Source organism: Alligator sinensis, unplaced genomic scaffold, assembly GCF_000455745.1.
Source record: "Alligator sinensis unplaced genomic scaffold, ASM45574v1 scaffold583_1, whole genome shotgun sequence".
Taxonomy (NCBI): Eukaryota; Metazoa; Chordata; order Crocodylia; family Alligatoridae; genus Alligator; species Alligator sinensis.
The window spans coordinates 1995870-2018836 of record NW_005841983.1 but is presented as its reverse complement, the minus strand read 5'-3'; the positions used below and the strand labels follow the sequence as shown (position 1 = coordinate 2018836).

The 22967-nt window shown below is 42.1% G+C and overlaps 1 protein-coding gene across 3 annotated transcripts in view; it reads left to right on the top strand.

Annotated features, from left to right (window-relative positions):
• Positions 1–22967, top strand: part of NHS (NHS actin remodeling regulator) — a 120351-nt gene that overhangs the window by 34109 nt on the left and 63275 nt on the right. The window lies entirely within an intron of this gene.

Below are 22967 nucleotides of genomic sequence, written 5' to 3'. Positions count from 1 at the left end.
AGGAAAGGACCTGGGTATTTTGTGGCTGTAATGAATAGCATTCAGCATTGCTTATAAAAGGAAGAAAGACATATTTAACTGCAGGGACCAAAAAAATCTTCCCTTTGTGATCATTTTCTTCATTGATATCTAGTGTTTATTGTGAAGGATTTAATTATAATGGAATTGCATGCAAAACTGTAAACATAAAATGGGCTTAAATTGTCTGCGGGAATAGGTTTTAATAGCATGTATTAACCATATTGCTGCTGGTCCCTCCACTGGTCCTTGCCCTGTTGCTGTCTTTCATAGCTATCAAGGAAATGTGAGGATGTTTCTTGGTTAGTCAGAAGCACAGCAGGGTTGTTCTGGCTGCTTGTACTTGAAATCAGCAGCAGCAATCAGACATTTTTTTTTTCTTTTAATAAAAAGAAAGGTCATCAAGGAAATACTACCAAGGGTAAAATGGTTGGGCCAAAATGTCAGACAGCTATTAACTGGTGATGCCGCTTTTCCAAATATTCTGCTTCTTGTGTCATGTTTGCAGTTTCTCTTTTGTTAGTTCTTTGTTTTCATCATATTTGCTCTGTACATAGCAATAGTAATACTTAAAAGGCAAGTTGGCTGTAGTAACCCTGCAGTGTTCAGCTCCTGTGCTTCCACTTGCCAATAGATAAAATGTGCCTATCTTTTACTCAGGAGAGGTACTAAGGTGACTATAGAAGCCAGGCTTTATTTTTTGCTTACTATGAACTTTTTACATAACTTGTAACAGAAGTTTTGGAGTTTTGGGTTCAAGAATACAGGAGAGAGGAAAAATGAGAGCCTAGTGAGAAACAGTGATGATTGATGAATATGATGCTTTACTTACAGGGACTGCTAATGACTGTGAAGATCTGGCAAATCCATTGTGACCTTTAAACAAGCTCAGAATGAAAAATGTCAGGGAGGTATAAAGTCCCCTGTATAATCGATTGTAGAGATACTGGTTAATGTAGATTAGGTCATTTTGAACTGCTCCTTCTGCAACATGCCATGGTGTATTGGGAGACCAAACCTGCATCTTCTCTCTCATCCCATCCTCCCTACTCCTAACCTTATCCTCAGTTTTATTCCCATGGAATGTTTAACCCCTGAAAGCAGAGCAATGCTTTAAAAATGGCACTTCAATCTCAGCCTATTTTTCAGGTTAGCCTCCCCGCGCCTCATTTTACACCTATACATATCTGTTTAAGTGCCTTTGGGGGTTAAAATTAGGCAAGGGAGGAGATCTGCAAAGGGATGGTGTGAAATAGATGACTTTCACACTGAAATAATGGCCGCAGCATATAGAAAGTTCTGCCTCTGGGCTGCTAGACTGAATTTGCTGCCTCTGGATAGAGGACTTAATTCTCCAGTGATCCCAAAGTGACATCCTTCACCAGCAGTAAATTAATTAATTTTTAAAAAGTGAGAAAACTGTGGATCTGGAATGAACATCAATTCATCTTGCCTAGCTGAGGGTATATCATGTAGACCAAATGTTGCTCTTCCACCATTAAAGTATTCTGGGTTTGGGGGTTTTTTTGGACATTGATTCATTGCTTGTCAAAGATTCTAAACTGATAGTGTCTGGAGACTGCAGTCCTCTATCTGAAGAACAGGAATTTGCACGTGATCTGCAGCATTCGTGCCACTTCCTCATGCTGCCCCATGAAAAACAGCTTATCTGCAGCAAAGAAAATTTAGGCTGGATCTTAGAAAAATACCTTCTAACTATAAGAATAGTGAAGCACTGGGACTAGTCAGAGCGGCTGTGGAATCGTTCCCCCTCCAGATTTTTATGAATAGGTTAGACAAACTATTATCAGGGGCGTTCTTGGGATATTTAATTCTACCTCAGAATTACAGGACTGTAGATGACCTCAAGGTCCTTTCTAGACCTACATTTCTACCTTATTAAGATGTTTTCCCTCCTGGTGGCAAAGAATGGTAGTTTCCATGCTCATTCAGACCTTGACCCTTCTGTCAGCAAAGGCATTAAGTTATACAGCAAGGGTTATAGTTTTCTTGAAGTAGTTACCAGTCTGCATAGCTGACTAAAAGCTGAGTAGGGCCTGATTTTGAACTTATTGGGGGCATCTTTTTGGATTTACCCAGGACCTGAATCTGGCCCCTATTTGCTTACACTGGGCATTGGACAAAAACTATGTTTTGTTATTTTTATTAATGTGAAGAAGGCAGATATTACTGGCATACAGAGAGCCTGACCTAATCCTTAATTTTCTTTTTGTTACCTTTGACATGCTCTTTCTCTCCTGAAATGTAACCCTTATGGTTGTTTAATTGACCATGGAAATGGAAAACAAAAAGGAAAGTTTGCTGTGTATATTGTTCATAATCAAAGCCAAAAGAGTAGGGCTACAGTGGAAGGTGTAGGAAAACTAAAATAGTAAGGTTTTGGCACAAAAAAGTCAGAAATGTAGAAATAGGTAACCAGGAGGACTACGGTTCAGTGTCCAGTATATACACAGGAAACCAACTGTAAGATATATGCTGGATCCCATTAAATCTAAGGAGGCTGTTCAAACTTTGATGCTGCAGAGGGAAGTAAAATAACTCAGGATATCTATGAATATGCCATGGGGGGGAAATTCCTTCCCAGCTCCAGATTTAGCAATCTGCTCAAGCCTGTACACCTGACCAAGAATCACTAAGGCTATGCATCTAACTGCATTTATACTCCAAGATACCATTGCTCTCCTAGTAATTATCTTTTTCCTCTTGGATTTCAGTAGGGTGGAACTGAAGTGTTTCTGGAGAGAGAAAATCTATTGTTGCTTTCCTAGTCAGAAACTAAATAAACAATGTATCTTACAGCTATCTAGTGCCTTGTCCTACCACTGGGATGAATTGGAAATTACTCTTCTATTTATTATTAGACTATTTTTTGAGTTATGGAGTAATCCCTTTAACCATCCTGACCATTTTAGTTCCTGGAAATATTTGTAAGAACTCTCACCTTCCAATAGCATAGCATTGGTAGCTTTGGTAGTATTATTTAAGGGATAGGATTTCCAACACTCCTATACTGATTTGCATATGGCAGGGAGTTAATGAGAGTTTTTTTCCATTGACTTGAATGGGACAGGATCAAACTGACTTTAGCTTTGTAACTGCACATGGTCTAGTTAAAAATATGTGATTATGTTATACTAGAATACTCATGAGTTTTTACAGTCTTCAAATTTATTGTGAAAAAAGAGCTTAGTTCTCTTAAATAGATTAAAAGCTATTTTGCATCCTACAGGATGGGAAGATACTGAGTAATGCCTTTCTGTGTAGTTTTTTGTCATCATTAATGAAACACTACACCCATTTGCTCAACCCTATAATATCAAAGTTCTTGGGATCAGAAGACTCTGAAGTGTATTTTAAAATGGGGTTTGTAATGGTTGCCAGTAGTATTAGGATTAGCATGTGGTGCTCTTGCTGAAACAGGAAAGCATTTGTGGCACTAGTGCTTTGACAGCCCTTTAGAAATTACCATAAAATGGCCTGGTGATTTTACCGGACCTTTAAAACAACAGCAGCAACAACAGGGTATGGGCCTGAACAATCCCTTTTTCCCTTAGAAAGCATCAATATTTTCCTCCAGATTCAGAAAATACCAGGTTGTGCCAGTTACATTTTTATCATCCCGATGCAGGACAACCGTATGTCATGTATGTGCAGCTGCGCACTGCTAACCTCAAAAACTTCTTTGCTTTTGTCTGTAAACTTAACGCAATGTCTTACTAACCTTTACTTCCAATCCCTCCCTCTGCCATCCCAGAAATAGCTCACCTTTAGCTGTCATCACTTACCTTCCTTATTCAGAGGGGGCAGGAAGGTACAGCAGTGTCTGGATATTTAGATCCACATTTAACAATTATACCTTAGCTCTCTTGTACCTGACTTTTTTTTTTGGCACTGTACAGGCAATCAAAATTTATCTTCCAAATTAAGACTGTAATTATATTTTGATAAAGATCTGGCAATTCAGTGAGAATGAAAATTTAAGGGTTGCTGGGATACAGATGACTCTGGGTTATGGGGAAGTGTTTGCATGTGGAATACTAATAGGCTAAGGTCATTCAGCATCCTTATCTAGACTTTTCCTATAGTGTCTGATAACACAGGCAATCAAGTGCTTGTTTTTCTGCTATTATTCTGGCAAAGTGATTAGAGATACAAGCTGTCTTTTATGAATGAAAAGGTGACACGCTGAACATGAACAACACAGATATGTCCCTCCATTTGATACACAGTGAAAGTTGAGGGATAGGGTAATAATTGTGACCACATTATTGAGCTTGCAGAAATAAACCTCCCCTTGTTTCTTTAATCTTGCTCTTTGTATATGTGAAGGCAGGATAATGCAGAGACAGTATGGTTTCCATTTCTGGAAAATGGAGGAATTGGCCCAGACTGAGACATGTGTGATTAAAAATCAGCATCGATGGGACTCCTATTAGAAAGGCGGGGTTTTGGCTGAAGGGAACAGGCTGGAAGAAATGAATTACCAATTTGAAATAATCAAATGCACTAGGTAATAGCACCGGCTAATATTGCATAGCAGCAGCATCACAGGAAAAATGATATCTAGTGTCATAGTAAGTGACAAATTGCATGATTCAATGTTGTGACAAACCTGAAAAAATGGGAAATGCTGTCTAACATACGATGTGCTTGATAAGCCAGTACAATTCTTTAGATGAAGAAGGCAGTCACCATTCAACATGAACATTATAGTCCTATTGGGGAAGAAGAGTGAGAGTAATTTCCATGGTTAGGTTACTGGTCTGCATGTGACACTAGTGCTGCTATTCAATAATATTTTAGTGGCCTAGTTGAAATGTATTAGTAGCAGTATTGGTATCTTTATAGTTGTTGCTGTTGTTGTTATTTAATTGCAGCATTACATTGGCTTCTTGTGATCTCCAAAGGTATGCTGAGCACTGTACAAATATATAGTAAAGGACAGCTTCTGCCCAAAATAAATTGATAACCTCAGTCCATTTCCTAGTGTTCTGGTGTCCACACTGCAAGCCAGAATGCCCTTTGTGTGAATTGCTCTTTCACTAGAGAAACCAAGAAACAGGTGGGCAAGTAGAGCAAACTGACTGCTGGCAGCAAAACATAGTCCCTCCAAAGTAGGATTGCCCCATACCAATTGGACATTGGGTTTGCTATTGCCTGATGCAGAAATGAACATCATCCTTTAGTTTTGTCAACCTAGGAGCTTTCACAGTATTGTCTTTATTAGATAAAATACAGCAGATGCCAAGTAGAATATGGACTAACATGTATAGAGCTTCTGTAGAGGCTAGCTTGTTGTGAAAACAAGGACTTTCTTTAGATACATAATGTAGTCAATAGTTGGCACTTAAGCTTTGGAAGAATGTGATACCTGGGATTGAATAAATGCCATAAATGTGTACTTTTTACATTTAACCATCATCCTTGGACCATGCCAAAACTTTTTAACATTAAGGCACTTTCCTCACTTTCTCCATTAACCTGTTGAGCATAAGGGCAGGAGTCAGGTGGAGTGGCATATGGATGGATGGATCCTGAAGCTTATTTTCTCAGTTGTTATTTGAAACAGGCACCTTTCCCCCAGTATTAAAATCAATTTTTATTGCTGCTAGAGGTGCACCAATACATCAGATTGGCACCAGTATAAGGAAAATTGGCAGTATTGGCAATCAGCTTTCTTTGGCTGATGCAACAGATAATATGGCTGATAAATGTCACAGTGCAGCATGCAGGCAACCAGGAGCGCAGCTGGGTCCAGCTGGTAAGTCTGTGGGGGGAGGGCAGGGGCATGGGGCCCCAGATGAAGCGAGGCCTCTGCAGTGAGGGAAGGATTGGGGCTGGGGCAGGGGCAAGCACTGCCCAGCTGGGGAGGGGCGGGGCACAGGACAGAGCTGCAAGTGGCTTGACTAGGGGGTGTGGGGTGGGGGGTTGCTTCCCCCGCTGCATGAACCCCAGGAGGGCAAGGGGGCGCATGCCCCCGGATCTGCGTGGGATGAGGGTGGGGTGCTGCTGCAGGCTGGGCCAGGGGTGACACCAGGCTCTTCCCAAAGTCAGAGCTGAGCCAGGCTGCACTTGGGGCAGGCGGCAACGGCAGTGGGAGAGGTGTAGGGAGGACAATGGCGAATTTTGGGGTGGATGTAGCCCCCCTCAACCTCCCTCCCAGCACCACTGCTGCCCAACCCAAGTGCAAACCCAGCCTAGCCCCCCCGCTGGAAAGAGCCCAGCACCGGCCACAGCCCTCAGCGACAGCCCGCCCTCGTCCTGCATGCAGATCCGGGGCCACATGCCTGCTGTGCCTTCCTGGGGTGCGTGTAGCAGCAGAAGCCACCCCTGCCCCCCCACGCCCCCTGGACGACCTGTGGCTCTGTCCCGTGCCCCGCTCCACCCTGGCTGTGCAGCGCCTGCCCATGCCCCTGCCTCAGCCCCACTCCCTCCCTCACTGTGAGGGCCTTGATTTGCCGCCTACCACACCCATTCCCTCCCCTGCACCTTCAACCACAACAGACTTACCAGCCCGGCACTGATTTTCAAGTTGCTGGGCTGCATGAAAAGCAGAAAATGGATCGGTATCAGATATGACTCGTTAAAAATAGGCCATCGGTATTGGCTCCAAAAATCTCTATCGGTTCATCCCTAATTGCTGCCTCGTTGGCACAAAGGGAAATGACACATTAAAACAACTGAAAATTGCCAAAATAAAAAAAGAGGTAGAAAACGTTACTTGAAATGTGTTTATGTATTGATGAGAGACCTGAACTTGTGTTGCTGGTTCATGTTCAATTTCTGGTTTTGAGGGAGTCAGGGTTGTGAAGCAATCACTTAAATTCTAGAGAAACATGGTTATTGTTTGGGGAAAGATGGTAACTAGATACAAATAGATGACAACATGAGCTCTCAGGTAAAAGCAGGAAAGGGAAGGAACCAGATGTGTGATAAAAAAAAGTGAAAGGAACAGCATGCAGTTTAATTGTAGTATTCACAAAGTGATGCTAAAACTGCTATTTACAAGGCATTTCCAACATTAGATTTCATCACCAGCGCTCTTCTTGTTTTGCTATTCAGCAGCTCATAGTACACGTCTTTATTCTTTGTCTTCCAAATGAGTGTGTAATGCAAAGTGTGCTAGGGACTGTGCAGTGACCAGGAAGGCTGCCATCCAACTCAAGTTGGTAATTATCAAGCTCCAGCCTCTTAAGAAGTACTGCTTGACTATACAGCATTAGGAATTCATTGGAGGTATATAAGTTAGATGACACTCGGTAGAAGCAGGCCTTTAGTTTGCATTACAGATTGTCTGCCTTGGCCCTCTACTACAGCACAGAAACTGAAGAGAAGTGTTGGATCTAGAGGCCAAGGAACACTACCAACACTCTCCGCTCTCCATACTGTGGTTATTTTAGGCGAAGGTATAGTAGATTTAAAAAAAAAAAGCCAAAGGATCTGTTTGAATAAGTAAGTTCTTACCAGGAGCAACTGAACAATAACCAAGTTTACTTGGGCAAGAACTAAGAAATACTGCTTCAGAATTTTGTTCTTTGTTATTATTGCAATATATTCATCATCATGGGACAGCCAAGGGGAAGGAAGGACGAGCAAAAGAGCAAACAGTGAAAGAAGCAAGAGGAAGAATAGAGAAGAGGAGGAACAGTGAAAAGGAGAAAGAGAGAGTAGAGATAACGGAGACAAAGGTGAGAAGGGCAAAAAGAAAAGAAAGATTAAGGAAAGCCTTATTGGGTGTATCCCTATGAGTAAGAATGTGTGTTCCCCAACGATAACTAGCAGTGGCACATATTTGCACATAACTTGCTCTGGCATACAGCAAGTTGCTCTCGGTAGGGTAGAGGAGGCTGGGGCCAACGTCTGGGCTGGCACCTGCAGCCTTACCTGGGGCCCTGGGGCTCCTGAGGCTCCAAAAGTAGCAATCCAGGTACACAAAACCTGCCTGGTATCCAGAGTATGGCTCTGGCCAGCCAGGCTCTGGTTTCAGGCAGCGTGTGCTGCCGTCATGTGCACCGCCCCGCTTTTTTCTGGCACGGGTTTTTTTCATGCTCGGATCTCCCAGTGTCAAAAAAACCCACCACACTGCAAATCAGCAGCACCGCAAACCGCATGTGTGTACTCATGTAGACACGCCCATTGTGTAAGTAAAGGCTCTTGACAGTTGCTGCCACAAAGTGACGCTTTCAGAAGGTCTTGCACAAATAATGGAGAGTGTCAAGGGAAACTGGAATAACCCATCAGCAAGTAACATATGATTAAAAAAAATAAATTAAAAGGTACTCAGCTGGGATGTCAAATCAGTAAAAACTAGGAGTTTTACCGTCTTGATGGTTTGAATTTCTTCTGGCACAAGAGGGAACAGGAAGTTGTTACTATTAGGTGACTGCCCCGTGACCTCTCTGAAATGAATCTGAACTGAGGGTACGTTGACTGAATGGAAGAATGGTGTAGTAGATTGGATGCGACTTAGGAGACCTGTATTCAATTTTTGGCTCCAGCAGACTTTTGCCATGATCCTTGGTAGGTTATTTAAGACATGAGCACACAAAAAAGTCTTCAAGAGGTAAATAATGATAGAGATCTACAGCGTGTCAGCTGCTCCATGGTAACTGCCCATATGCACACTCCTGCCTTTCAGTAAATGAAAGTTAACCCACACTAGTTTACCTTGCATACTTGTTTAGATGCTGCAAACTATTCAGGCCTGTTTTTTCCCACAACAAGTCTCCATTACATTTTATGGCTCTCTTTTGTGCTCTTTTGCTGTTTTCCCACAAAAAGTCTCCATTACATTTTATGACTCATTTGCTTTGTTGTGCTCTTTTATGGCAGATAAATCGGATGACTCCTTTTCATTATGCGATATATATATATATACAACCCCATACCTTTCCAGTCTCTCTTGTTTTTTTTGCCCAAGCATCGTGCATGGGTGTTGCTGAGTTGGTAAAGCTCCAGATTATGGTGCTCCAAAGAGGAAAATCTGGAGATGCATGGCAGTTTGACTGTGAGATTCAGTTTCCAGGCTACTCATCATGTCAGTGTTTGGGCTAGCTGTCTAAGTAAGAAAGTGATAAAAGGCAGCAGTTGTTCTCCCATTAACAGGCAGTGTGTTTACGGAGAGGAGAAGCACCGAGTGCACAAGATACTGGGTGCGCACACAATGTCTTTGCTGCTGGCTGCTTGAAGTACTTGCCATTGCAAATCAAATTGGTAGAGAAGGAGAAGGAGGCAGAGACATCCAAGCTTTTTAAAAAAATCTTTGGAAGAAATGGCTTAAAGAAAACTGATATGAAACATAGAATCATATGGTAACTGTATCATCTAATATAATTTAATAAACTTAACTGGTTCAGTAGAAACTGGAGTATAATAATTGTTTTGTTTTTTCTGCTTTATTTCTGCTCTGGGTAGTTAAGTGATATCCTCTTTCCTGAGACTATGGAGGCAGGGAATGTTATTCAGTAATCAGTCTGACCTATTAAATTTTTGGACGGCATATCAGTTCTGCTCTCAAGCAGAATGACAAAATCTTCTCTAATTCTAGTGAATCCTATAGAGGAGGAATATAGGGTTCATCTTCTGACAATTTCATCTTAAACTAGAGGTGCATCAATATATTGGTTGCATATTAGATCAGCCCCAATAAAAGGAAAATTAACCTTATTGGCAATCGGCTTTTTTTGGCCTGTGTCACCAATAATGTCCCTGGTAAATGCTGTATGCATGCATGCAGCCAGGAATACAGCCCAGCAGCTTAGAGAGTAGCATCTGGATGGTAAGTCCTTGAGGAAGAAGGGGCGTGGGGGAGAGAAGGGGGATGGGGAGGGCAGATCAAGGCCCCCATGGTGAGGGAGGGAGTGGGGCAGGGGCAGGTACTACCCAACCAGGGCAGTGAATATGACCCCGGGCTGGGACGGAGCCGCAGGCAGCTTGTCCAGGGGTCATGGAGGGGTGGCAGCTCCCCACTGCTGCATGCAGCGCCAGGGGAGGCATGGGGGCATGTGCCCCCCAGATTTGAGTGTGGGGCAAGGGGAGGCTGCACTGCCCCCAGGGCCAGGGGCTGCACTAGCCTCTTCCCAGCAGAGGTTGGGCTGGGGCTGCACTTGGAGTGGGCAGCAGCAGCACTGGGAGGGTTTGGAGGGGGTGGATACAGTGAATTTTGGGGTGGCTTTAGCCACTCCATTGGCCCCCTCCCAGCACTGCCACTACTTGCCGAACCCCACCCCACCCCACCCCAGTGCATCCTGGCCCAGCCATCCCTGAGAAGAGGCTGGCGCAGCCCCTGGCCCTGAGCCCACAGCAACAGCCTGCCCTCACCTCACACACAAATCTGGAGGGTACATGCCCCCATGCCTTCCTTGGGGGTGTGCATAGTGGCAGGGAGCCCTCCCCCTGCTTCCCCCCAAGACAAGCTGCCCAGCTTGGTCGCATTCACCACCCTGGCTGGGCAGTGCTTGCCCCTGCACCTGTCCCTCTCCTTCCCTCACTTTGGAGGCGTCGATCTGCCCCATGCACACCCCTTTCCTCCCCCACGCCCCTTCCCCTCCACAGATTTACTGGCAGGGAGCTGCTCTCCAAACTGCCAGGCTGCATATTGGCTTTCAGATCGGCATCGGCCAATATGGCTAGTTAATAATTGGTCATTGGCATCAGCCAAAAAAATCTTTATCAGTGTACCCATAGTTTAAACCCACTGTTCAGTCAGTGACACTGTCAATGGATGCAGAGAAATATGGTTGTATTTGTTTATATTATAAATTGTGACCCAAAGGCCACAGTGAGGGTTAGGTTTGGTTCTACACAGAGGTAGATATAGTCCTTGACATATACCTACTTTTAGGTTAGCTTACAACCTAAAAGCAGGAAAAGGCTATTGACTAAAAGGGATGGCCATGTATATACTTTCTGGGACTAGGAAATATTTACCGACTGGATAAAGATGGTCTCTTTACTTTCATAAGCCATTATTATGGTCATAAATATAAAAGAGTGTATCCTTTTGTTAGATGACCTTGAAGGTCTTAGAAATAGATGTAAGATCCTGTGAAGTCACGGTCATAAAGGCACTAAAAATCACTGCTTGGCATTTTCCCAGATTATATACCTTATTCATATATACTCTAAAACTTCTCTTTGTTGTTTTTTAAGAAATGTCATAAGTTCATATCTAAGGTCACTCACTACACTGCAGATCTGTGTATTAGTTGGGGCTGTAAGCCGCTGTGACCCCTCATACAACATACTTGTATCAACAAAAACCCTTGGGATAGATACCATTATACAAACAGAATCATGGTTTTAGTACTATAGCTTGTTTTGTTTTTTGGGGGAGAGGGGGAGAGTGGTCAGTAGAATAAACTACAGTAGTCAAAGCTCAGTTTTGCTAATATATCTGCATATACACTCAAAACACTTTGCCCAGTACATTGTATTGGTAAATCCTAAAGGATTTTACAAAGACCACAATCTTTTACCTTTCCAAATAGCATAAGTGTATAACACTTCTAGAGGTGAAAAATACTTCTGGGTAACACTTTTAGAGTAGTTAGCCAGATGCTGTCTATAGATTCTGATATCATGTGTGCTGGCATGCTCCATTTGTTTCACTCTAGTCTTTTTTTCTGATTTGGAAAACCTATGCTTATTGGGTAGTTGTAGCTCATATGCCATCATTTGTCAAGCACAGGGTCCTGTTAATCCAAAATTATATATAAAAATAGCAAACTATTCAGCAAAATGTGAACACAAAATATCCTTGCTTCCCATTGGTATGAAATGAAGTCTGGGAAATTGTTGCCACCATGTTTGGAATGAAACTTGCCATTAATCTTAATATGTATCTATCAAGTAGTATATGAAAACCAGCATTTCATAGATGCTGTGCCATACCTGTTAACAAAGGTCTGGAAATGTTTCCTGATGGCCAGGTAAACATAAATCTATGTAAATGTCTGGGTTTAATTATGTCAGAGAGAATTTAATTATAGAATAAATTGCCACAAACCACATGCAGGATCTAGACTGATCTCCACACACAAAAAAAGGAACAGAAACAATTGATTAAATTCTAAAGCAAAGAATAGACTTTCATCTCCCACCTACTTATGTACTGATGATTGATTAGCAGTTCTATTGCAGTAACTAATCCAGTGGGCTCTTTTCTGTTCTTATTGTTGCAGATGTATTGATTATAGATTACTGTGTGTTACTGCTCTTCTACTCCTACTTTTCTACACCCCTTTCTTTACTTATGTAAGAAAGTTAATGGAATTAAATATGGGATTTTTTTGGTGTTAGTTAAATCATATTAAGTGAACAAAGTCCATTTCCTCTGACCCACTGGTTACTGTAAAAGGATAAACACCTGGGAGCTTTGTATAAGGAGAGGGAAAACAGAGGGTGAATATTGACTTTAATGGAGAGTGGAACATGAGAGGTAAGAGGAAGCAGAATGAATTGGTCTGAGTTGCTATTGGAGAACGACAGGAAAGATGTTTTGGTGCCTGCCGTGCAGGAAGTAACAGAGCAGACAGTGCATAAGAAAACAAAACTTGGGTTTCGAAACAAAAATGCCCACACCCAATTCTTTAGTTTGACAGGTTTACTTTGTCCATTATGGAGTGTGGAACAGACTTATACTGGAGAATCTCCATGGCTGTGAAGCAGATAGATGTGATATAAACTTCCCTGAAGCCAGCTGTCCCTCCCTCCCCTTGAGTGCCAAGGGAGAGAGGCATGTCAGAGGAAACGTTTGCCCAACAGCAGAAGGTAAATTGGTGGTTGCTGATCTACTCTCATCAGGACTGAGTGTCTTGGAATCAGAGAGCCAAAGCCAGCTCCTTGTAGTTACTATTATCTGCTGTGTCAGCACAGTTTGGAATTGGGACCTGTTTTCTGTGTGGCATAAATATTTGTACACTAATTCAGTTTGATTTGGGAAAACAGATTTTCTGTATGCATATTGCAGTGTGTGAATGGAATCTGCTATAGCGCATAATGTTACATTACCAGTAATGGAGTTCCATAAGTGAGGACCTAAACCTTTAGTTTAAGTGGGAGAGAGGGATTGACAGGGGATGTTGAATGGAGAACTCTTAAATGAGGATATCCCTCTCTATGAGACCATACCCAACAGAATAGGGAACTGGTCACCTTCAAGGCCCTTCTCAAGGCCTTGCTCAAGTTTTTCTGGGTTGAGGATGTTGAAAAAGGTATGAATTAGTTGACGGATGAGATACTTTCCTGAAGACTGATGTTTGGCTGTATTTTTTCATCTAACAGTTGGAGACAAGGTGGAGGTGGAGGTATTTAGGCACTGCAAAGTCATACTCGCTTTTGAGAAGGTTGATGGTGGGTAAAACATTCCCCATTCACCCACTGAAGAAACTGTACTATTTTCTTAAGAAAATGTTAGAAAGACAGGAGGAATTAGGATGCTAACTGCAAAAAAAGAGGGACAAATGAATCTCAAGTTTCAAATTTTGGTTAGCTTACTGTTGCTTCTTTACTACAATAAAAAGTTAAATTTTCTGAGCAATTTCTTTTATTTTATGCACTAGCATAATTCTTTTTTTTAAAGGAGATTTTTAAACGAAATTACAGCATATGTTAAATTTGTCAATGACAAAAATTTCATTAATTCCAGCTAACTGGAACCCCACCAAACAATAAACTCCTCCCTACTGGCCTTGGAAGTTATGTTGCCATCCAGAAGGAACCAATGCTTTCTAATGCAAGCAAATATGAAGATAAAATCCGATAAGTCAAAGAACCAAACTTGATTTTTGGAATTATCTTAAATTTAAGATGAGCAGTAAAAAATTAAGGATTACAAAAATGGCAATTGGACAGTAGACCTGTGGAGAAGTTGTTTCAGTGAACACGAGTTCACCTGTAAATTAGTTCCTTTGTTTCCTGAGCACGGCAGATCTCTTTTAAAAGTCATTTTCTATCCATTATTTTTCCAATCCAGTGTATTGAAACTATTTGTAAATGGAAGAGATGCTTCTGTCCATTGTGCTGCTAGGGTCCACACACACAAATGCCACCTTTCTAGAGAGCTAGAACTTTATAGGGATGCAAATCAGGTCCACTTTAGAAATAAACAAACATCACTGCCACTTGATAACTACTTAAAAACTCCAAATATTATTATTTATTTTGGAATGGCCCCTAGAAGCCTCTTAATTTGGTACTCCATTGTTCTAGACAAACACGTATCTGCCCTGAAGAAATTTTAATTTTCACTCAGGGAAGGGTGAGAAGGAAAATGAAAAGTGCTTTGCTTGAGGTATTAGGCAGACAAGGGTCTTTGGATAAATCCAATATCTTTCATTAGAAAAACTAAAATAGTTGGAAAAAATCTTCTTTGCAAGCTTTCAGGTACAAACAGCCTTCTTCAGGTTGAGGAAGTCTGAAGTTGTTCTGTGCTCTTCCTGGATGCAATACAATAGAAGCCAGAGGCTAGTATGCGAGAATGCCAGTCAGTAGTGTGTAGGGTGTAGTTATTGTGGGGGTGGTAGAGATATGTTCGCAGGTTTTACATTTCTTGTAATGGCATGGTCTGGAGGTCAGACAGTAGATCAGAGGCAGAGCTAAGGTCATAAGCTGGATCTCTAGGGGCCTACTCCCTTTTTGCTAGACTTTGCTGCCATTTGTGCAGAACATATCCAATCAAAAATAATAGACCAAACAACTCATGCTAAAACCTCACCTCTCATTCCCTTTGGTTTTAATTGCAACCTAGTCCTTATATCCTTTTCTGTTGCTTGTTATACATCCTAGTCCTTATATCCATAGTTGTTTGTTGTCAAAATCTGCAACATCTTTGCAATACTTTTGGCACTAGAAAGTTAGCAAGTGTATGCCTGTGAACTGAACTGTGTTTTGGCATAATGACTGGTTGGTCTCTCTCCTCACAACTTACTTATTATAAAAATCCGTTAGCACTAATCATTCCATTTTTGTCAGAAGCAACATGGTTTGGTAAGTTGTAGAGACTGACTGTCACATGCCTCAAGAGGTGGTCCCTCCATATGTCAGTTTTAGCACATTTGATGGGCGTTGGAAGTGCTTTAGCTGCTCAACACATAGAGGATTACAGGCTCGAGAGCAGTCTGGCACCTCTGACAGCACTTCTGTTTTTATATGCTACCTTTAAAATATACACAAAAAGAACAGAGGCAAGCAGGGAATTAATTTAAGTCAGGGGAAATGTTCTTTGTCCCAACTCTGAAATCTTTGCTTACCCCAAGTTTTTGGTGATATCCATCAGAGAAAGGACAGAGAAAATGATGCAGAAACCCCCGCTTCCCCTTCCCCTTCCCCCTCTCCCCCACCCCCATCTCCAGCTGTAGATCTAATTTTTTAACTAGTTTTATCTCTTGTGTAGAAAAGGGAGCATCCGCGCTATATCTAGGATTGTGCTTCACTCTTCAAGGTAGAAGTTGTCTAATTCCTGGCTACCTGCTTAGCTACAACCTTTGTATTATAATAATGGAAAATGCTCATTGAAGACAGTTGCCTCATTATCCATTGGTCCAATAAAGTTGAAGAATTATGACATAGCAATGACCTTGCTGATTTTATTTCAACACTCCTGGTTCAGGGAAAAGTATATTGTTCCCCTGTTCCTTGTTTGTGCCAACATTTTGATTTGATCTCTGACTGGTTGTCACTAGTAAACCAAGACCTGAAAAAGTTGTTTTCTGTCCTCTGAAAGATTAAAGGCTCTTAACAGAGTTATGTGGGATTCTTGGCTCTGTTATATAATGGAGGGAATTCAGCCACTTAAAGTAACAGCTACAAATATTTTAAGAAAGAATGAATGGGGAAAGGGACAGCCTCAATTTTACTAACCACTGTAGCACTTGGAAGGTATAGATGGAAGGAGACAAAAGAGTGGAGTGGAGATGTTCTAAGATGGGGTAAGATCCACTAAAAGAGCAGGGACCCACATATATTTACTTATTTGGCATTGGATATGCACAGTAAATTAATGCAAACAGCCAAAACATTACCAAAACATTAGTTTTGAACCACTTGATTCTACTTCACCTCCTAAGAAAGGTATCTTCACAAGCAGATATTCTCTTCTACACTCCTGTTAAAGCAACAGGACATCTTGCAATACCCAGTCCTTAAGGTATGCTGTTTCTCTTAACATCACCTGATATCTAAACTCAACCATTGATTTCTATTTAATGGCAGATTTTTGGAATCATGATTTCTATAAAATAAATGCCTGGGCCTTGTTTTCTTTTTGGCCTTCTCTTTTTGGTCTTCCCTTCCAGATATTTTTAACTCTACTTAGATCTTTTCCTTTGTACTATGCTGTGTGTGCTTTCTGGCAAAATAATTAATTAATTTTCATTAATGTTTAGAATTAAGGATTTCAAGTCAGAACCATTCCTAAATTGTACTTTTAATGGTTAGGCACAGTTCTTCCATCTGTATTTTCCAAGATGGTTTCTATAAGATGCCATAAAATTCAGCTTTACCAGATATCTTGGATATTTTTTGTTTGCTTGTAGCTTGTATGAACTATGCGGTTTGTCCTTATAAAAAAAATAACTGATTACACTTAAAAGGTAATTTCATTATGTATAAAAAAATAGTTGATGATTTATCACAGGGGCAGGCAAAATATGGCCAGCGGGCCAGATCCAGCCTGCCAAGCCATTCAATCATCACGAGAATGTGTTGAAAAGCACCTTGTACTCACCCCAGTTCACAAAAGTGTATATGAGATCAAAAAGTGTGAAAATGTGCTGATTCCAATGTTGTGCTGACTGTAAGCAATGATAGGAGATGATCCATAGCTAAAGGATCTGTCAGTGCAATGTCTAACAGATCCTATAGGTCTTCAACAAATACTGCAATTAAAAAAAACCCCATTAGAGCTCAGTTATAGAAGTTACATAGTGACCAGTTTAATAATACATTTAGGAGAACAGAAAATAGGACAATGTTTTTCGCCACTCAGGAAATTTTTTCATGTTATCCACAGCCATACGTACCAATTTTAGATAAACTTTATTTTTTTTAAGATGCCCAAAATATACTTTTTTCTTTCTTTGAAAACCCCAATAAAACCTGATATTAAACTAACATTTTTGGATCTTTTTAAAGAATATATATTATATTCGTTATGGTATGGTTTTAGTGAGGGAGATATACTTTGAGCAGTGATTCTCGATCAGGGTGCCAAGGCAATATTATCTTTGTTCAGTGTGAAAACATGGTTTCAACTCCGTGACTTCAAATAGGAATCCAAAGTGTTAAAAATATTCTGACCTGTTGTGGTCTTTCTGAGTTCCTTGCAATGGGAGAATGACTCTATTAATTTAAAAGAGTGAAAACTAAGAGCTCCTATACAAGTGCAGGGAGGCTGCTCCGATATGTTGTAATTACAGCAATTAATCAAGTCTTCTGGAGCATGATAATTACCAAGGTCCAGCAGACTCCAGCATCACATGTATCAGAGTCCCCACTTTGAAAAATGGTGGCAGGGTGCTTTAACTAAAGGTCATTTGACAAGCTTTAGTTAAAGCACCCCCGCTGCCGTTTTTCAGTGCAGGGATGGTGATACACATGATGCTGTAGGCATTTTAATTAGAGCTAATTAAAGCGCCTTTCCCCTCTCCCCACCCACCTCCAGAAGCATGCCTATAAACACCCTAAAAGCTGACATTTTCCAAGGTATGCCTTGAATCTAACAAGGTCAAGAATCATTGGTTTAGAGGCTCCCGTGCACTGTTTGTGGTTTGGCAAACATCTCGGCTGATACACCAGGGGCCGAAATGAGGATCTCTAATAACTGAAAACACAAACTGCTTCAGACTCTTCAGTGGAAGCTGTAAAAGATCTGTATCTTACACAAGCAGGGTGCAGAGAGCAATATGTAACAGATACTCATTCGTGGATTGTATTTGAATCCCAAATATTCCTGGTTTGGGCTATGCATGGAACTCAGCAGAGCATCACTCTCCAAGTCGAGGGACATGCAACAAGTAGGCAAATGGTAAAGAATGGTTTATAAAATCTAAAAGGGTCTATTAAGAATGAATGAGATTGAAAGGTCTTTTTGTGATATTTTTTACTGAATGAAGTATATAGCTGGGAGAGATGTTGAACAGGTTTTTGGACACAAAGCACCCATGTTCAGGTCTCTGAAGAAGGGTGACTGAAGAATGGCATTTTGTGGCCAAAAACTTGTCCAGCATCTCTCCCAATTATATACTTGGTCCAGTAAAAGTTATCACAAAAAATCCTTGCCGCTCATGCATTTCCTGGGCCATGGCTACAACTATACTCCATCCCTGTTAGGGTTAAAGGCAAATATATTTGCAAAACAATATCACTGCCTCTGATGATGGTTTCTTTGAAACATGTGAACCAATATGTCTCAGTAACTAATACATATATATGTTATTCATTCCATACCTTGGAACAGTGGAATCATTCACCTACATTTTCTCTTTTTAGGAGCTCTATTGTGGTTGAAAAGCCACAACCCTCAGGGATGGAGAAGGGGCACAAATGTTTTGAAATGGTGATAGGTCCCGTTTAACTCAAATGAAATGGTTCAGGGGGCAGGCTCCTGAATGGAATCTCATTACCTTTTAATAGGGTACACGATGTTCTCTGCCATGTCAGCACAGCCCAGGCCTGTGCGAAATGGGGATTGCTCTTACCTTGCTGCCTTGGAGTAGTCCAGCATTGCTTCTCTTGGTCCTGGGAATGCACCATTTCTGACCACAGTAGTTTCTTGCTCAGATAAACTACATCTGACTTTCATCTCCACCTTTGCACAACCACGCAGTGCCAGGCTGTATTGGTCCTAAATATATTTCAAATATAATATATATACACTTTAGAAAAGATCTAGAACATGTGGAAAAGATTGCTATTCCTTCCCTTTAGAAAATAGCAGGCAATAAAATGAATGGAAACTCCTAGACTGTGATATTGTTCCAACTATGAAACCTCAGGAGTTAAAAAGCCATAACTTCACATTCCTTTTTGCTAAGTGACTCTATAAGATTTTATAGCCCTAGTCTCAATAACATTCCAGGAAAGTGTCTTTTCTTAAGGAAGACTGAAGACTTTTTTTCTGGTTAGTGTTGCAGTAGGTTAACTCTACTGTCCCATTAAATGTACACAATACATTTATTCATTTATAGTAGAAGGGGAGAAATCTTAAGGTAAATAAGGCTAAAAACAGACAACTGGCTTGGTGCTTGACAGATTGGCTCAGTCTGTGACTCACAGGTGCAGTGCAGCCACTTACATACTAGGCTTAAATAGCAATTAAGTCAAATTAGCCATGCTTGTTCTGAGGCAAAGTGTTAATTCAAATAATTCACAGGTACTTGAGTTTGGTTATCTGCAAGTTCTGGATTTGATGTGACTCAAAATGTTCTGGTGCAAATCAAACTGGTTGTCTGTTCCTTGTCTAAAGAACCACAAGATGCTATACCTTTAGTTGGGCGTCTACAGTATTCTTATTTATTTGTACTACAGTAGTGTCCAAGAGCTTCAGTCCTGGACCAGGACTCACTTTAAACCCCACCTCTCACTATTGCTGCCACTTCAAAATACAACTGATGATAATGGTGCTGCCACTCACCTCCTGCCTAATACCCAAATGATTAAAGCACTTGCCAAGAGAATGGGAGACCTGGTTTCTATGGCCTCTTCACACAGAGAGGGATTCAAATCCATATTTTCTACCTCCCAGGTGAGGACCCTAATCACCAAGCTATGGGTGCTTTCCCTCCTCACATCTTTAAAATGTGGGTTAATGGACAGACAGGAGTGCAAGGGCCATAGGGTTAGAAGGGGAAAAAATGAAGATGCAGCCCCTGGGGGTCATCATTGACCACAAGATGAACATGAGCCTGCAATGCAATGCGGCGGCTAGTAAAGCGACCAAAACGCTGGCTTGCATCCATAGATGCTTCTCAAGCAAATCCCGGGACGTCATTCTCCCCCTGTACTCGGCCTTAGTGAGGCCGCAGCTGGAGTACTGTGTCCAGTTTTGGGCTCCACAATTCAAAAAGGATGTGGAGAAGCTTGAGAGAGTCCAGAGAAGAGCCACGCGCATGATCAGAGGTCAGGGAAGCAGACCCTACGATGACAGGCTGAGAGCCCTGGGGCTCTTTAGCCTGAAAAAGCGCAGGCTCAGGGGTGATCTGATGGCCACCTATAAGTTTATCAGGGGTGACCACCAGCATCTGGGGGAACGTTTGTTCACCAGAGCGCCCCAAGGGCTGACGAGGTCGAATGGTCACAAACTACTTCAAGATCGTTTCAGGCTGGACATAAGGAAGAATTTCTTTACTGTCCGAGCCCCCAAGGTCTGGAACAGCCTGCCACCGGAGGTGGTTCAAGCGCCTTCACTGAACACCTTCAGGATGAAACTGGATGCTTATCTTGCTGGGATCCTATGACCCCCAGCTGACTTCCTGCCCTTTGGGCGGGGGGCTGGACTCGATGATCTTCTGAGGTCCCTTCCAGCCCTGATGTCTATGAAATCTATGAAATCTATGAATCTGTAGCTCAGTGAGAGAGCCCATTTTCTTCATGCCCCAGAGAACAGTCTCAGGTTCTCTTTTTTTTTTTTTATATACAGTGTCTGTAAGAGATAAAATCAGTGGATTGAAGCCCCCACTCCTGTACCAGCTTCCTGTGTTGTCTTGGACAAGGCACATAGTCTCTTTGTGCTGTCGTGCTCCTTCAGTAGTGCATAGCAGCACTTCCCTACTTCCCAGAGGCACTGTGAGGACAAATACATTAAGTGTTGTGGGAGGTGATAGAAGCCAAGCAGGTATGATAGATTGGCCCAAGTAATGGCAAATCCATTTAGAAGAGGAGGATAGTTGTATTTCTCTAAGGCAGCCAGCGGGGAGAAAGCCCTTCACATCATCATGTCTGTGGAAATGAAGTGAAGTGTCTATGGAAGTACCTTGGTGTAAATAGAATCTGAGTCTGACGCCTCTTCTTTCTGAATTTGCTGATTTGGGGGGGTGTTTGATTCCTATATGTTGCAAGTGCATAGAAGCATGTTTGTGCAGGTTCTGTACTAACATTATAGAATGAGAATTGTTTTCCATTAGGGGGTCAGTTTTAACCTTCAGTTGCTGGCTCGCCTGTAGAAGCTCTTCTCATTGGAGGCAAAGGGATTATACCAGTGCAGGGATGCTAAGCCCATGGATCCATTCCATCTGGCCCACAGAGGTCCTAGGGGTCCAGAAAATTTGCTATGGGAGAGTGGTAGCAGCAATTGCTGCTCCTCTGCTGCCAAAGTTCCCTCCACAAGGGGGGAGCCCTGTGACTGGATAGCACATAATCTGCATGCAGAGGTGGCCCAGAACTCGATCTGGGGACAGGGGCTGGCTGGTGGTTGTGTGTGCCCTGATGCTGCAGCTCAGAGACCTGAGAGATGGTGCAGGGGCCTGATCCTGGCTCATGGGGCCAAATCTGGTTTGCAGACCAGCCCAAAGCCACTCATCTGGCACAGGCAAAAGATTGAGCACCACTGTCCTAGTGCTAAAGAAGAAAGAGCTTAGCCCATAACATTACACATAGTTTTCCTTTCTGTACAGGGGACCTCCTACTGCCTCTCTGCATTTGCCCTCTACCCTCTGTTCTCAGACCAGGCAAAATTCATTTTGGTGGTGGAAGTTTGAACCAAATCCATTTTGGAGACTGTTGTCCCTTTCTGAGTGGCAGAGTGATCTTTCTCTAGGGTAAGGCTGGGCTCTCTTTATTCCCCAGGGAAATACACCTGCTTCTAAGCATAAACTGATTTCTTTTTCAAGTCCATATTTGCTTTTCATGGCTTACCCAAATTGCAAAGCATCTTCAGAGAATCATAGAAAATTAGGGCTGGAAAGGACCTCAGGAGGTCATTTAGTCCAACCCCCTGCTCAAAGCAGGACCATCCCAAACTAGATCATCCCAGCCAAAGCTTTGTCTAACCGGGGCTTAAAAGCTTCCAAGGATGGATATTGCACCACCTTTCTGGGTAATCTGTTCCAGTTTTTTACTACCCGTCTAGTGAGAATTTTTTTCCTAATATCTAACGTAAACTTCCCTTGCTGCAATTTGAGACTGTTGCTCCTTGTTCTGTCATCTGCCAGCACTGAAAGCAGTTTAGCTCCATTCTCTTTCCAAACCCCTTCAGGTAGTTGAAGGCTGCTATTAAATCCCTTCTCAGTCTCCTCTAGACTAAAGCAGCCCAGTTTTCTCAGTCTTTCCTCGTAAGTCATGTCCCTCAGCCCTCTCACCCTTTTTGTTGCCCTCCACTGGACTCTCCAATTTGTCCACATCCTTTCTATAGTGGAGAACCCAAAACTGAACACAGTACTCCAGATGTGGCCTCACCAGTGCTGAATAGAGTGGAATAATCACTTCCTTGATATGCTGACAACACTCAATACTGATGCAGCCCAGTATGCCATTAGCCTTCTTTGCAATAAGGGCACACTGTTGGCTCATATTCAGCCCCCAGGTCCTTTTCTGCAGAGCTGTTGCCCAGCCAGTCAGCCCACAGCCTGTATTGATCCATGGGATTATTCTATCCTAAGTGCAGGACTTTGCACTTGTCCTTGTTGAACCTCATGAGATTTCTTTTGGCCCAATTCTCCAATTTCTCTAAATCACCCCCAATCTTAGCCCTATCCTCCAGCATATCTGCTACTCCCCCCAGCTTGGTATCATTTTATAGTCCATTCATCCAGCCCATACTTCCTTAGGCTGCCTGCGAGAACGTTGTGGGAGACCATATCAAAAGCCTTGCCTGTGGTAGAGGTGATATCTTTTATTAGACCAACTAGATTTTTGCCAAAAAATGTCTTTAATTGCAAGCTTTTAGGTACAAACACCCTTTATCAGGCATAGGAGAAAAGATTGTAAAAGTT